Here is a 16354-nt window from a genome sequence, read left to right on the forward strand (position 1 = left end):
ATATAAAAAGAAATAAATGAGAATGGAACGTCGATTGTCCCAGTAAAAGCACCACAGAGTAGTATAGAACCGCGGAGCCGAGTAGTTGCGTGGGATGGAAATTAATTCATTACTCTAATGCGTCGAGCGAGAAAGTGGGGTTGGGAAGGGATAAAAAGAGAAAATGACCAAGAAGTGAAGTGAAGTGTCGAGTGGAGAGTGGAGAGTTGGTATTGCGAATCGCGAACTGAAGTACTATACAGTATAACTCTGCAGAGTACCATACCGAGTATCTGTGGAGGACTGAAATCCCAGAGCCACAGTTTCCATTCGCCGTGCAATGCTAAGTACAGCCAGTGTCGGCATTGCAAGAGAAAGATCAGAATATAACGTGAAAGATGGATCTCTCGTTTTCATTTAGAAAATTAACAGTCCCCATTATGCCAACCCCACTCCACTTTTTACCATTGTCTCTCTTTATCCGCACTCGCGATGCTTTTACTTTTTCTCAGTCTGAAACCGGCTCAATCACTTCGTTTTTTTTTTTTTTTAAAGTTTGAGTTTGGTCAGGATTATTTGTATTTAATTACACTTCAAAAAATTACTTGATTGGCGAAAAATGTTGTTGAAAATTTGTAATAAAACATTAAAATTAAAAAATGTAAAAATATTGAAAAAAAAAAAAAAAAATGGGTTTAAAAATTTTATTTTCTTACTTGAAATTTATTTTTAATAATTATTAAATAATTGATGAAATCTTCTTCATTTTTTCAAAGAATAAATTTTCGCTTTTATTAAAAATAATTAATGAATAAAAAAAAAGGCTGCTTATATAAATGAAACTATTTGATTAAAATCTCAAATCTCGATAAAATACCAGTAAACGAAATTCAATGGAACCCAAGAACAATCAGATTAAATTTTGCCGAAACAAAACGTATAATAGACCTTTTAGTAAATAAATGAATTTGTTGATGAATACCCAGTATAAAAGTAAAATGTGTTTGTAGCAAACTTTAGCCGGTCGTAATACAAGAGCTGGTGTCTTACAAGAGTCCACCACCCACCCGAGGCCCCAATGTAATTTTCTGAATGACTGCGTAATTAAAACTCTAATTTCCTGCACTTAATTGACCGGAGTCTTGGTTCTCTACTCCAGTGTGCCTTTGCACGGCTTTTGCCCTCGCTCCCTCTTTTTTCCACTTTCTTTTACCGCCCCGTCCTCCTCCTTTTGCTACCCCCTCATTCTTTCTTCTTTCGTTCCTTCTTTATTTTATTATTTCTATTATAATTTACAATCATTATTATTATTTCTTCCACATCAACACCCGCGCGTTCTTAACAGCTTTCTTTCCAAAATTAAACTTGCTTACACTGTTGTTTTAGCTCAAAAAATTTAACTAAATATTTATTTATTTACATCCAATTTTTTCTATAGATAGCGTTTTTATGAATAAATAAATCTAGCATAAATATATACAGACATTGAATCAATTAATGAATAAATTTTGAAAGAAAAAAAAATTTTTTGAATTTCGTAAATCGAAATATCTTATTTTTTTTATCAGTGTATTAAACTTTGTATATTAAGCTTGTTTAAGCTTAATAATAATTTTTTTTAAGCGTGAAGACTTCGTAATATAATTTTTTTGGTTCAAGAAAATTTGATTTTTCCAGAGCAATAATATAAAATAACAATTATTAGCATAAAAATAATAACAAATATTCAACATAGTATCATTTACGATTTTATTTACACCAAGACTGGAAAGTAAGTTCTAAATAAATTTAAAAGTTGTAGGAAAAAATTACACGAGCGCGTCGCGAGTTTAAAGGGGATGAGAGCGCGTTAGGGGGCTGGGATAATTAGGGAGGAGCTTTCGGATAATTACGAGTGTCCAATGGGCGTTGGTACGAAGGCAATTATAATTGCTGGCTCCTTTCGCAATTACAAGTTTCCACGATGTGAAGTAGGAAGCAAAGAGGGTAAGAGGGTAGCACCCGCTGAGGGATGCGAAAAAGAGTGAGAACGAGCGAGTGAGGGAGTCAGACATGTGAAGAGGGGTGACCGGTAAAGGTTGCAGTTCTGGGTACTGGCCGAGCACAACATATATAATCGTAAACTCACCTCTGTGCTCCTTACGCTTTGCTCGGTGGTTCATACTCCGCACTCTTCACTCCTTACAGCTCGACCTTCGTCTGCCGGGCTCCAAGAAGGCGCCCACCTTGTAGTGGAAAACGTTAATTGGGGTGACCTGCTCGGAAACTTGTTACCGCGGTAGAAGCGATATTCTCCTGGCAACTGGCTCTTCAAGTTCTGATAACATACAACACACAGATTTATTATGAGGATTTATTTAATTATTCTCAAGATAGATTGGTCAAGGCTGACGTTAATTTACATTGACAAAAAATTATTTGGTTTATAAAAAAATTTTATTTTAAAAATTTTACATTTTTTTTTAAACATTAAATTTTAATTTATTCCTCAAATTTGAAATAAAAAATATAACATGAAGAAAAAATAGAAAAAAAATTTTTATCCAATCAAAGATTTTACTTAAAAAAAAAATAAACGAAATTTTACTTAAAAATTGATTTTTTTTGTAAAATTCTCGGATATATTTTTTTTTTTATATAATTTAAAAATATGTTCAAGTAAAATGTATTTTTTTTTTTTTTTTGGTATTTTGGGTGATGAAATTTGTTCTTGAACCCAGAAAGAAATTTTTAAACAATGTTATGCTTATGAATGAGACAGAAAAATTTATCAATTTTTAAAAAAAAGTTTCGACTCCCACAAAAAATGCTAGCTCACTATAAAAAAAAAAAAATAACAATAATAAAATTTGAGTTTTCTTAAAGGAATAAAATAGCCTACAACTTGTTGAAAATATTTCCAAGTGCTGAATCATTTATATTTTCATTGATAGTGAGTGCAAAGAAGTGGAATCGTGAGTTAAGAAATGAATAAAAAAAAAAAAAAAAAAAAAAAAAAGGCCGAGTACGAAAAAGGAGAGAAAGAAAAACAACTTGAGAAAAGTAAAGTTAAGTAAAAGCAGAATAAAAGCGTATAGATGTATAAATGTATAGATGTATATATGTATAGGACAGCGTAAGGGATGGAAATGGATGTTACTTAGACTTGAAGAGAGGAATACCTCTCACTTTTATCCCGTACCCTCAGCAACCTATTCTCGCCGACATTCCCAGGCAGAGCAAAGTAAAGTACACGCGAAAGTCACACTCGAGCCTCCAGGGTATCCACGCACGCGTTCTTTATATTTTCTCCTTTTATTCCATACTCTTACTCTTACTCTTGCTCTTACTTTTACTCTATTCTATCCCCATACCCATTTATTATACACATCCACTCATACATTTTTATATTTTTATCATTTACTATTTTATACATTTTCGAGGATTGCACTTTAATCATTAGACGTATAATACCTGTGATGTTTTCCCTACAGAAGATAGTTTTTTGGGCATATTTTTGATTTATCTAAAATTTTTTGGACTTCCTAGAAATTATAAGGATGAAAATTTACTGCCAGACAATCCAGAACTCGACAAAATTTTTTTCTTAGCCCTCGGCGGGAAACAAGAGGCTTTTTCCGACGTGTTACGTCGATTCATTTTTACATTCACTTTCCATGTTAGAAACTTACACTCAAATCTACTTTTCGCCTTCCCAAAGGGCTTTTGTTTATATTTAAATAAAAATTACAAGAGTTTTATAAAAATCAACGACTAAATTGCTACTTTTAATATTACAAAAAATCTATTTTTTCTAAAAAAAGGTTCACTTAAACCAAGAAAGCGATTTATCAAAATAAGAAATAATTTTTACAGCTTAAAAAATAAATACTTAATTTAAAAATATTTTTTTTTTTTTTTTTTTTTTTTTCAAATTAAAAATGATAGACAAAAATGAAAATGATTTTTTTTTGTGAAAAAAAAATCAGTAATTAAAAAATCGTGGTACTAAGCTGCCTGTAACCTTAAATAAACAACCAATAAGATTTTCCAGCAGAGTACATAATAAACATCGACTCACACACAAACACAAACACAAATATATGGACACATGTATATGGAGAAACGAATAACAGCGGGTCTTGGCGTCCCCACACATCTCGTCAACACCGGGTTCTGGGTTCTAGGTTCTGGAAACGGTGGCTTCATGGCACGGAGAAGTTAATTATAAGCGATACCAATCTCTCGGGGTTGTTGGTCGGCCCGGGTTGGTATAGGACTCAGAAGCCCTGACAGCCAATTACCACCCCATGCAACCCTCAAGCGCGAGCCATCATCCTCGTCCATACAACACTCTTCCTCTTCTTCTGGCTCTACCTTTCGCTTCCCCAATATAGGAAATTAAAAGACTTGCCAATGATTGCCCTTGCGCAGAACTAAAACTTTTTTAATTCCCACTTTTCCATGTTTTGTTCCTAACCCAGTATCATCTCTTCCGCCATTGTTATTATTAGTGTTGTGAAGTTGATAGGTCATTTTTGAGGGTCACGTCACGGTCACAAGACGTCAGCTGATCGTTTTATTAATGACGAACTATGACAATTGTGGCGACATCTACCAATTTTTTTTTCTACCAATTTACTTACAAAAATTTTAATAAAAGATTTTTATTCAATGCCAAAATATATCTATATATTTTATATTTAAAAATATACTTTTATTAATAATTTATTTTTTATCCCAGATTAAAAAATATTTTTGAATTTATTTAAAAAAAATTTTTAAAAACTGTAACAATTTGGCATCTAGCTAGATGTGACTGAATTTTTGATGAAAAAATGTTTGATATTCTGAATTGACGAATTGTAACCAAAAATTTTGTGAAGGTCATTTCCCTTTCAAATAAGTCGGTCTTCCAAGTCATTTCTCATCAATAATTATTATACATTCAATAAATCACTCTTCGTGTATCATATCATATATATCTGATCATGATAAAACACTAAGTCTGGTCATTAATAGAATGTGCTTGTCGGTAAGAAGCTATTGTCCGAATTCCATTGATGAGTTTCACACGTGGCGCATATTATAGCCGGAATTAGTTTAGGCTACGACGCTGTTTGACGCACATACGCTGATCGAAGCCAATCCATTATAGGATTATGTCCGTTGACAATGGGGATTAGCTACCGGGTGTAAAAGATACATTTGAGGAAGTCTCATCATACTAGTTGATCTATATTGAAAAAAAAAATTGGCTCAAGAAGAATATTTACTTGAAAATTTGAAGTTTGCTTTTTAGTTTGTAATAATTCAAGAAATTTATGAACAAAATCCAAAAAAATTTCTTAGTCCAAGAATAATTCTGCCTTTAAAAATTATTTTCTTGGTTAAAAAGCTCCTTTCTTGAATCATCTAATTTTTTTTCAAACTATTTTTGCCATCGATACCTGCCTAACCAAAAATCAAAATGATACTAGAATGTCCTTGTACATTTCTCTAACTATTACAGCCGATGGTTGTAATAACAAACACATTGTACTGAGGCAAGCAATATAATACAAGAGAGAGAGGCAATGAAGAAGAGGAATGGGAAGAGTAAAGGGTAGAAGGGTGGTAGGGCGGTAGGGTAGTAGTTACCAGGGTTGGCTTGTTGGCTGCTTGGCCTGAGTTAATTATAACTGATGGTTATCAACCGGTTAACTCCCGACACGCCATTACGTGCCTCGCTTGGAGTTCCCAAGCTCCCCTTTACCTTTGAGCTTCCCTCTTCTTCATCCCTCGTTTCTTTACTTATGAGTAGAGGACTAACTTCAATAGGATTCTCGATTCATCTTTGTTTGCTGAAATACTATTATATATTATTGGCTCTGTTTTGTATTTTTTAAACAAACAGTTCTATGTTTGAACATTATTATCATTAATAGAATAAACACCAGCATTAGGACAAGTAACTCAACCCTGGAATTTCAAATTACGAATTTCGTATTTCGTATTAATAGTGGAGGCGTCTATTTATTTATAATTATGACTAGAATAATTAGACACGAGGCTTCATTGCAATATAATTGATTGTTCCAATCATTGTATTTTACGTCTAATCTAATGTATTACTGTTTACTTTGACAATATTGATGAGTCCGTCAGAGTACGGATTAAGTACTGTTTTTTTTTTTTTTTTTTTTTTTTTTTCGACAGTTCAATTTATGCGATTGCAGTACACACAATTTTACCTAGTGTTTTGACCATTGTCAAAATTTGGTTCTTAAGAACTTAAATCTCTTGTAGCGAGAAGATTTAGCAATCATGCGCCATCTATCGGAGATTATTAACACTAACTGTGACCAAAAAATTAAATATGGGTATATATGACCGTATCAGGCCATATTAAATTTTCTTAAATGATTATATATGTCTAGAAAAATGTTTTTCTTATTTAAAAATTTTTTTTTCATCAATCTAATAAGTTTGAAAATTTAAAACTGTTTTTTGGAAGAAAGAAGAGTCAAATTATTGAATATTTTCAATTAAAGATGTGAATCTTATTGCAAAACAATATATATAAATTTTAGGGCGTAAAAATTGTAAAAAATAAAATTTCGTCATTAATTAAACTATAAATATATTTTTACCATCGAGTGGTAAATTAAACAAGGAGATCAATATCTCCTAACCCCAAATTGCAATTAATTCTTTCCCAAACTTAAATCATTCCTATTACACCATAATAAGATAACAATAATTATCTTGGCCAATGATCTAAATGATATGTAACTGTATCCCAGTGTATATATATATATATTACAATATAATGTAAGGGATTTCTATGGCTGTTACTGATAAGACACTAGACAGGCTGAAGCTGAGGCTGTTGACGTTATTACGAAACTCATGGAGTAGAATTAGTTTGAATTTAAATGAAGCCCACGGGAATTATTCGGAGTGAGGGTGCCAGTAGTTCTATTATACACATACACACACCGAATGGAACTGAAAGCATGAAGCATACAGATTATTTGAGTACAAAGCTCTTAATACATCAATACTCTTCAGCTCATTACTTGAACGCTTTAAATTTAATGGAAGAAGACAAAATTGCCAAAATGATGCACAACTCTTTCCACAGCGCGCTGGTGTATAATGTACCGATGCTCCGGTTTAATATGTAGGATAACAGACCAGTGATACGGTATGTGGTATATATATTATCCGTACATTTGCTCTATATTCCGTACGTCTGCTGTACCACATGTGTGAGTGCAAATAAATGAATGTGAGTGTGTATAAAACGACTGGTAAACTGGTGGTTAGTGGAAAGCCCTAAAACGGGGGCAGCTCTTACCTAAATAACCACTCAGTCACTCTACTCCGTAGCAATTCCCCTCCACTTTGTGGATTTCCGTAGACCGTTGCCGTTACGTAAAAGCACCTTCTGGATTAACGACTACATTCTCCAATTGATTCGTAAAATATTGCCCACTTTGTATTATTTTAATTATTTAGCTTCTTTTTAATCAACTATTCTGTTATTTATTGCTCCCAGCATCTCGTTTTTTTTTAATTTTTGGTATGCGAATGTAAGACTTTGGATATTATATCGGAGGTTTGTAATTGAGCATTCAAGTGAAAATGATCCGATTAAAGTGTCATGGGAAAGTCAGTGACAATGCACACGAGGGATGATTGCGCTTTATTCCTCTATTGTCCTCGTTTGTTATGGATTTGTAAGCGCTCCCACTCTAATAATAATTCAATTTACACTTGGAAGAAAAATCAGTAGCTGCAACTACAAAAAAATTTTTTTGAGCTTGAAAAATTGCATCGAACGTTATTAAAAAAATCAAAATCTCAAATTTTTAAGCTTAAGGAACTCAAAAATAAACTAATTAGTAAATTTTCGCGTACTGTATAGTCTCAACCATTATTCAAAAATTTTTATTTAAAAGATTGATTCAATTTTTCATGATTTTTTGAGATAAAATCCAATGTAAGATTAAGTAACCGTAAAGTATATTCATATAATTCGAATACAACGATAAAATGATCGTTAGGCCCGTTATCAGTGATGTTACTCGAAAAAGTAAATGTATTTTCTTATTAGATCGTAAAAAGTATCTTTCTATCATCAATAAACCAGCGTAATTTAGCAGCGGTATCAGAATCTCAGCTCGAGAATTTGAAAAGATAAAGCGACTCAACAATGGGGCAAACGAGTGGTTGGTATTCGGCAAATGTCGAATCTCACCTCATTCTCAATCACTCGATCGTAGTTTAAACTCAAACAAGGTTCTATTTCTTACACCCTCTACCCTCGATATCCCATGCACGTTAGAGAGCCCCGCGATAACAATACCCACGGGGATTTAGAAATCCGCGCATTGTTGCCAACTTAAAAGAGCTTTTACCTTTTTTACTATGCACATTTTTCACACCTTCAGTGTGAGCCTGATTAATGATACTAACAATCGCACGTCGAGCAAATAAAATTTTTAAAAGTAAACTAAAGCCCGCAACCTCTTTCTTAGTAAGTTATCGTTTCAGAAAATAAGTCCAAATAAACAAGAGTTAAGCGCTTTTGTAATGGAAGTAATCGGCCAATCCAAGTCATAAATTTTTAAAACAATGAAGAATTTTCGAAAAATTCCAAAATTATCATCTAATTATTGATAATAATGATAAATTGATAAAAATGAAAAATATTGGGATACTTTATTGATTATTAATTCTAATTACAAAATTATAAAATTAATTATTTAAACACTGGATAAATTCTACTTCTATCTTAGATGATCAACAGTAAAAATTTCGTATTGTAGATCACATAATTTAATTTTTCTATCTCATTTCTGTGAACTTACAAAAATAATTGCAGAAAGGAAATTTTTTTCGATCATAGAGCAATCTCTAAAATGCTTTGCATTATGAACCCGAAAAAAAATAATCAAAGTTTGTTTCTCACGATCTACCTCATAGATTTGGAATCTCTTTTTATGCAGGATAATAAGAGAATCGTAAAACGTGCTCAACAGAAGCAATGAGACCACAGGAGGCGTGAAATCCTAATAAATGAGCATCGGTTTTCAAATGTCTCGAGTCTGTAATACAGCAGAGTAGAGAATACGTTCGGTATTTGTGTGTAACTAGGGTTGTGTAAGTCGGATACATAACGCCCGGACAGAAACGGGGACAAGGATGGAAACAGAGACGGACTGGGGTTGGGTACGGTGGTAAGTTGTGTGTATGTGTGTCGGAGTCGTGATACAATACGATCTATAATCCACCCTATCCCCTATATGGTTTATACATTACGGCTGGTCTTATCTGGTGGGTGCATCTGAACGCATTTTATATACGAAAACGCATTTAACATTTTAGCGATGAGCCACCGAGGCATTAAGGGTGTGTGGATATGCTGAGATAGTAGACACGCGGCACAACCTATATGTGTTTATCCTTATCCTTATTACATACACATTTATTTACTTTTTAACTTTTACTTAGACCGTTCCTGATATTTTTACTCTCCTAGTTATGGTTTTATCGTTTATAATTTATCTTTTTCTCCTCATCCGTCACACTGGAACTGACACTTTGTTATGATAATTTTTTTATCTCCAAAAAAAATTACATTAATCAGTGGTACTTTGGTATTTAATCGTAATATTAATATTGGACTTGAGTATGGGCTTTTGAGAAATAATTTATTCTGGGATTTTTTTAATGTGAAACATAAAACTTGTCGAGTAATAAATAGCCTAAATATAAAATATTCGTAATGAAAATAAAATTATTGATAAATTTAGATATTAATTATTATTGAAAGAAATTTTAACTATAAATAAAAATTTAATGTCTAGTAGGTTCATTAAAGTAATATGAGTTTAATTGACTTATACTTAATATATTTGTTAATTAAGATCAATAATCATATTAATTGTATAATTATTTATTTTAAATATTCAAGATTATGAAATTATTTAATTTTAATTGTAAAATAAAAATAAATGTGATTTTTACTTGTATACAACCTTAGTGTGTTTTTACAAGGAGAGGGTGGGGATTATTTTTTTACTTCCACTTTTGTCTCTCATCTATTCTTACTATGTTTCTATACATTAGTAACTACCACATTTATTTCCTTCTTTTCCCTCACCCTCTCGGTGAGGTAGATTTCTACCCCACCTTAATGCGTTCGAGGTAGCGGCTGTGGCCGACTTACAGGTACTGTACGCATTTGCCTGTGCCTGCCCATTTAAGCTTTAGCACAGTGACCAAGGAAAACCACAGAAAACCTGATCAGTACAGTTCGGCTACTAGAGCGACCCTCAGCGGTTGTTATTGAAATCAATTTTCTAACAACCGCTGGGGCTCGAACCCGCGCCTATCGGCACGATATCCGTACAGACTAATGCATTAGTCCGCACGGCTATCGCGGCCGACTTAATTTTAATTGTAATTTTATTTTTTTTTTTACGGCAAGATTTAAATAAAAATCCAAAGTATGATAAATATGACTAAGAACAAATTTTGATTTTTTTTTCTCCAAAAAAAAACCATCAAAGATTTAATTAATTGAAGAGAAAACAATAAGAGTAGAGGCTAAGAGATAAATAATAGATAATATTCTCCGGTTGAATGAGGAATGTTATTTATTAAAAACATATCACGAGAAGAGAGATGAAAAGTGCTGGCCAGAATATTAAGTATATATGAGGATGTGTATGATAGTAAGGATAGGTCTCGGAATCATAGATTGACGGACGGGTGTGCTTAATGCGAATCACATCCGGCAGAACGAACGCATTCACGAGACACGGCAATTACATCCTCGGGCGTAGCTGACGCACGCGACCGCATTTACGCGCATCGCACATTTACAAACTTATCCAAGCTCTATAGCAGATATAACATATAGCACTCACTCACGGCTCACGGGGTATAAAACACATGAGAGTTTGCTATAGTGTGCTGATCACCAGACTCAGTGTTACAGTATCTGTCGCAGTCGTAACACATAAGTATCCCCCTTGCGGTACCGTCGGGAATCATTTGATCCTCATTTTTTTTTCTCGCTCGGCTTTTTTTTTCCGTCAAATGGCAGTCTCGTGCCGAAACTCCCTTCCGTTCTTTCACTACTTGTTCACGCTGTATTTAATCTCTTGTTTTCTTTTTATCGTTCATTCGTTCATTGGTTCGGTTTCATGTCACTTTTTTTTTTTAGCTTTTTTTTTCCACTGATTCGTTGTTTCTGGCTCTCTTCTCTGCTCGCCGAATAATAGTTTACGATTGACGATTTACTCCGGAAACGGAAGCGTCCAGGAGAATTCAACGGGCCCGGTGAAACGCACCAGCAATTTTTGTCCGGGAAGATTGTTATTAGTTAAATCGAAAAGGAAACAAATCAACCATGAATTTTGTATCTTAATTTAGTTATATTATGAAAATGTTTATAAACTTGATAATAAGCTACCACACTGAAAAGAAAGATTCAAGAATTTCTTGACTTGAGTTCTGACATATTGTAAAAATTATTCAAAATTTTTTTGACAAGACAGAAAGTAGCAGATATTTAAAAATTTATTGGTTCTAACGAAACTCTTACAACAGGTCGGTAAAATATTGGACTGACGTTACCACGTATCTTATTCCAATAAAAATTCTTGGGTGAAGTATCAGTGTGTCTTGTTTAAAAACAGTAAAGTACAGAGTAAAATTTTTTCAGAGAATTTTCAGCTTTAAATTATTCATTAAAATCATGAATTTCTCAAATCAATAAAAATTTAATTTTTTTATAAAAATATATATTTAATAAAAATTGATTGATATCTACGATGATTGTAGATATCTATAACTCTATCGTGAGTTAAATGAAATTATATTAATATTCTATATATATTCGAGATTAACAATGAGACAGACAAAATGACAAAACGAGTAGGATCCTTGACAGTAGGATATTACTCATCATCAACCAAGAGAACGCGAGCTGCAGTAGACCAGGCCAGGATAACTAAATTGCTGGAACTAACGCTCGAGCAACGAGACGAATCTCTCTCACGGTTTAAACGGAAATGTATGCCGTCGTGTGCCAAAATGTCATTCTCTCACTTATGTTACTAAAATAGATTCTAAGTGCTAAGAAATTAAATTAAAAACTAACAAAATCTTGAAAGATTTAATTAAAAGCATTTTTCAGCAGTTATGTATTCTGAGCGTACAAGGACAGAAAGTACAAGCCATTACCTTTCAATGGAACTGCAATTTTTTCTAAGCTCTTCAAAATTAAACCTTTGTCGAGATTATTTACAAAATTCCTAAATATTCATCGAGATAAACAAAAATCAATAGTACTGAAAATAAACCATCAACTCCCAAGTCAAGATAATTAGAATTATCATGAGTTAGTACACATAAAATACCGTTGGATAGGTGAATATGACCTGTCACTCATGCTGTAGTCTCTTGCTGACTCGATGCAATTATAGAGCCCTAATTACACCCCCACCCGATAGCACCAGCACCCCATTACCCTTTCCAAGCCCCACTAACTCTTCTCTCTCCCTCTCATCTATACTATTACAGTCCTCTTGTAGTTACTCACTCCACTGTGCACTTCGGTTAATTAATTCCTACCTCATTAACAGTACAGCCCAAGTACATTCTCTTATTCTCTCAGCCGACTGAATCCTGATTATCAACATTCTTTTCTCTGATTTTCATCTTGAATAAATTATAATTAAATCCTCTACGACTTAAAAGTTGCAATCTGTGAATTATGTCAGCTTGTAATTAAAAAATTACAGTTAATTTCGTGTATAAAAATTTTGCTGGCCAAGATCAGGATATATTTGGCTAAATATGCTCATTAATCATTTTTTTTATTAAATGTAGTATTGAAAATTAACAACAGATGGCTGACGATCGCTAAATCTTTCTCTAACAAGAGAGTTAAGTTTCAGAAATTAAATTATAAAATAAAATATTACTTTTTTGACCTACATTAATGCTTTTATTTTTTAAATTGTGTTACTATATGACTGATTGCACGACTAAAGAGTTATCTTTAGAGAAAAGAAACACAATATTACAATTGATTAATCAATTAACAACAATTAGTCAGCCGTTTTGATAATTTTATAATCAGTGAAACTCATAATTATGAATAAATAAATAATTAGCTCGGAGATAAACAAATTAATTCATCAGAACTGTGTCTATAGTTTTGACCTTTCAATTAATCGCTCGCTAATGATTGAACCCATCTTTTTCATAAACTCAAGCTTGAATTATGCATTTTAATTACCTTGAATACCTTGAATTTTATATTTTAGGAAACTCCAAAAAGGAAAGATGCGTACACAAATCACTATTTAACTGCAATTTCGATGGGCAATCGTTACAACGGATTTTTAGGGCAGAAAGTAGCCAAGGCTTATAACACTTTTATCCATACTGGGAATATTTGTGGTTGCTTATGCGAACGTTCTTACAACGACAATTTTACTCCTCGTGGTAAATTACTTGACTCATTTTGTCTCGACTCTGTTGTAGCCGATGAAGGATAGTAAATACTAGTGTGAATTGGTTGTTTAAAGGAAATCATTTGACCAAAATAATTGACGTTTTAGCGTCATAACTGGTGTTGGATTTAAAAGGTACGACAACAGAATACACATCAAACTGCTGCAAGGAATTTTGATCAATGGAACAATTGATCCAACAACTGTAAAATGGAAATTTGAAAGTAGTTGTTTTAATGCACAAAAAGTGGTGTATAACTTCAAGAATGGTCAATACGAAGGTTTTAAAATTATTTTGGAAGATATTATTCTAACGGAAAAAACAGTCGTCACAGGTTATTTTTATAAAAATAACAATTTATGTGTTGTAATAAAAAGTAAGGCCAATTTAAACTTTAACGATTTTATTTAATAGGTGTTATATTTGGATCTGCTGTTTATGGACGAGATATTAATGAGTATGGCAATATTGATCGTAAAAAAAGGACAAAATTCCAATTCAATCAATGTGATCAGTTTTCCGGGTATGATTATTTATAATAACTAAAATTCTCAAAGAAACTCTATGATAATTTTTGCAGAACTACTGATGTAATACGTCTTCTGCTACCTACTTCATCTGTTGTGGGTAATAAAGAACGCAACGGTCCATGCAACTATCGCGTATTATTTGGTGGAACATCTTTCGAGATGGATAAAACACAACATATCATTCCTTTCATAGACATGAAAGAAGTTGTAACACAGCCACCGAAGCCAATTCATGGAATTGGCTGGTTTTATAGAAGTTCTCCTGGCACCAGTGGATATTTATCTTTAAAAATTTTTTTGAAAGCGCATTAATGATACCATTATTTTCTTGTGTGGCTAAACAATTGTAACAATTTCAAACAACTGACATTATTTTTGAATAAATTATGATTGATTTTAATGGAAGAAAATTTTTTTTGCCATTAATTTTTAAATTAAAATTAATTAATACGTAAGATATTTATATAAAAAAATTTTTTTTTCATTTTTAACGTAGAATATTATTGCAAAGCTAAAAAGATCTACAAATTTATATAAAAAATTCTTGAACCATCAAAACCGGCTCTTCAAAAATTTTTTTTTGTGTAAAAATATTTTTCTTAAAAAAAATCAACAATTTTTTCTTGAATGTAGATTTTATTAATGAATTCGAATGACTTATACAGAAATCAACAATCAATCAGATGCTATGCATGACTAACAAATCTATTGATCCCCGGAAAGAAGATAAAAAACGTCCATTCTGCAGCAAGATTCGTTTAGTATTGTATGGGTATGTCGAAATCGAGTTAAATGATTGCACACGTGGCGTAACCTTAAACGAATTATTTAAACGACTGAAAGTGATGCGTTGACAGGATGAATTTTAGTGTATGTTCGATCACCATGCTGAATCCTCTCCCTTACCGGCCATTACACCTCCCCAGCCTTCAATCCGACAACCCCATGCGCTTCTTCAGTTCCTCGGCCCCTCGACTGTCTTTTTATTCCCTTCATTACACCAGAAACCCAGGATACCCCGACAGAACTCCAAACACTCAAGCTCCACTCTACCATTCAAATTAACAATCGAATAAAAAACAAATATGATTATTTCATCCAGCAACCGCCAGTCAAAGGAATTATTCTATCAATTCCCAAGAGCTTTCTTCTAATTACGCCAATTGCGGGGTTTTCAATTCTGTGTTTTTAATACAAGCAAAAATTTTAATTGATTTACCAAAGAAGAATTTTTAAAACAATATTTATCTTGAGTAATTTTTTTTTTCATGAAAAATCAAAAAATTTACCAATATTAAAAAAAATTATCACCCGCTAATTATTTTAAGAAAAACTCGCCGCCATTACCGTCTTTTTAAATGAATAAAAAATCCACCCAGCGATCCTAGCAATAAAAAAAAAATTCGGCATCTCTTTTCTATTTCTCAGCCCCCCAACCTTACATTAAGCTTGTCTCTTGACAAGAGCGGGTGGCTCTTTTGCCTAAGAGGGTTTACTTGTATCCCCCGAGACGCGCATGCGTCATCCGATTAAATTCGCTAATTAGTTAATTAACTTAAGCACAAGGACTCCACTTGCACACTTTTTAGCTCGGTCTCTTCTTCAGCCCCCTCCACTACCACTCCTTTTAGCGACCCCTTATATTCAGCTCGAGGCTAAGTAACTTGACCGTCTGATTATGACGCATCGTTCTGTACCAAAAATAAATAAAAAAAAAGTACTTTTAATTCCGCTAAATTAATATTCTTTTTGTATAGAGCATCCACGGTGTACATTGCGAGCACAAACACACAAGAGAGTAAAAGTGGGAGTAGGAGTATTTATTAATTTTTTAATTTAAAAGTTTAAAAGCATTACTGCATTCATGATATGAATCGCATCAGAATCGGGGATGAGAAATATAGTGTAAAAGTAAAATCAGTTAATGCAGAAAGTTTTCTGTGATAATGTAGCAAAAACGATCGATCACAATGTATGTCTATGACAATGGAAAATTAATGTATTATCTTCCCAAGGTGGACTGAAAGGTGGAAACTCCAGAGAAAAGTCCAAAACCTCTGCTGGTACTGGTATCACATTATATGAACGATCCAAACGAGGTAACGGCTCAAGCTGGTGAAGTTAAAGGAATATTGGGTGGTGGCGAATAATAGTGATGATAGTACGCCGGATACGTTGGGACACGTCAAGAGTCCAGAAGTGCTTTTCCGTGTTTCTTAACTCACTCGTTGTGTCGTCTTTTCCAGGCTTGGTCCTTCTTTCGATTCTTTTATACACTTTTATTTGCAAATAAGTTGAGATATTTCTGTCCTAATTTGTACTACTGAAGCTCTAAAGGCAAGAGA

General features: G+C 33.0%; 1 protein-coding gene and 1 long non-coding RNA gene across 4 annotated transcripts in view; one reads left to right on the plus strand and one right to left on the minus strand.

The window, feature by feature from the left end:
• The window catches only part of LOC141528759 (uncharacterized), a 36395-nt gene extending 22007 nt beyond the window's left edge, over positions 1-14388 (plus strand). Inside the window, exons 1-4 of one of the 3 annotated variants that reach the window (XR_012479454.1) lie at positions 12919-13470; positions 13554-13813; positions 13894-14002; positions 14060-14388. This is a non-coding gene — a long non-coding RNA (uncharacterized LOC141528759). Of the gene's footprint in view, positions 1-12918; positions 13814-13893; positions 14003-14059 lie in introns of those variants that run through there. The other 2 variants (XR_012479453.1, XR_012479452.1) reach the window with 2 other exon arrangements.
• Positions 1-16354, minus strand: part of LOC141528757 (LIM domain only protein 3) — an 86274-nt gene that overhangs the window by 58396 nt on the left and 11524 nt on the right. Inside the window, exon 3 of the mRNA XM_074244971.1 lies at positions 2108-2296. The gene's annotated coding sequence lies outside the window, so the exon portion shown is untranslated. The remainder of the gene's footprint in view (positions 1-2107; positions 2297-16354) is intronic.

The sequence above is a fragment of the Cotesia typhae genome, unplaced genomic scaffold, assembly GCF_013202065.1.
Source record: "Cotesia typhae breed Kobodo isofemale line unplaced genomic scaffold, CoteBio_Ctyphae contig_44, whole genome shotgun sequence".
NCBI lineage: Eukaryota > Metazoa > Arthropoda > Insecta > Hymenoptera > Braconidae > Cotesia > Cotesia typhae.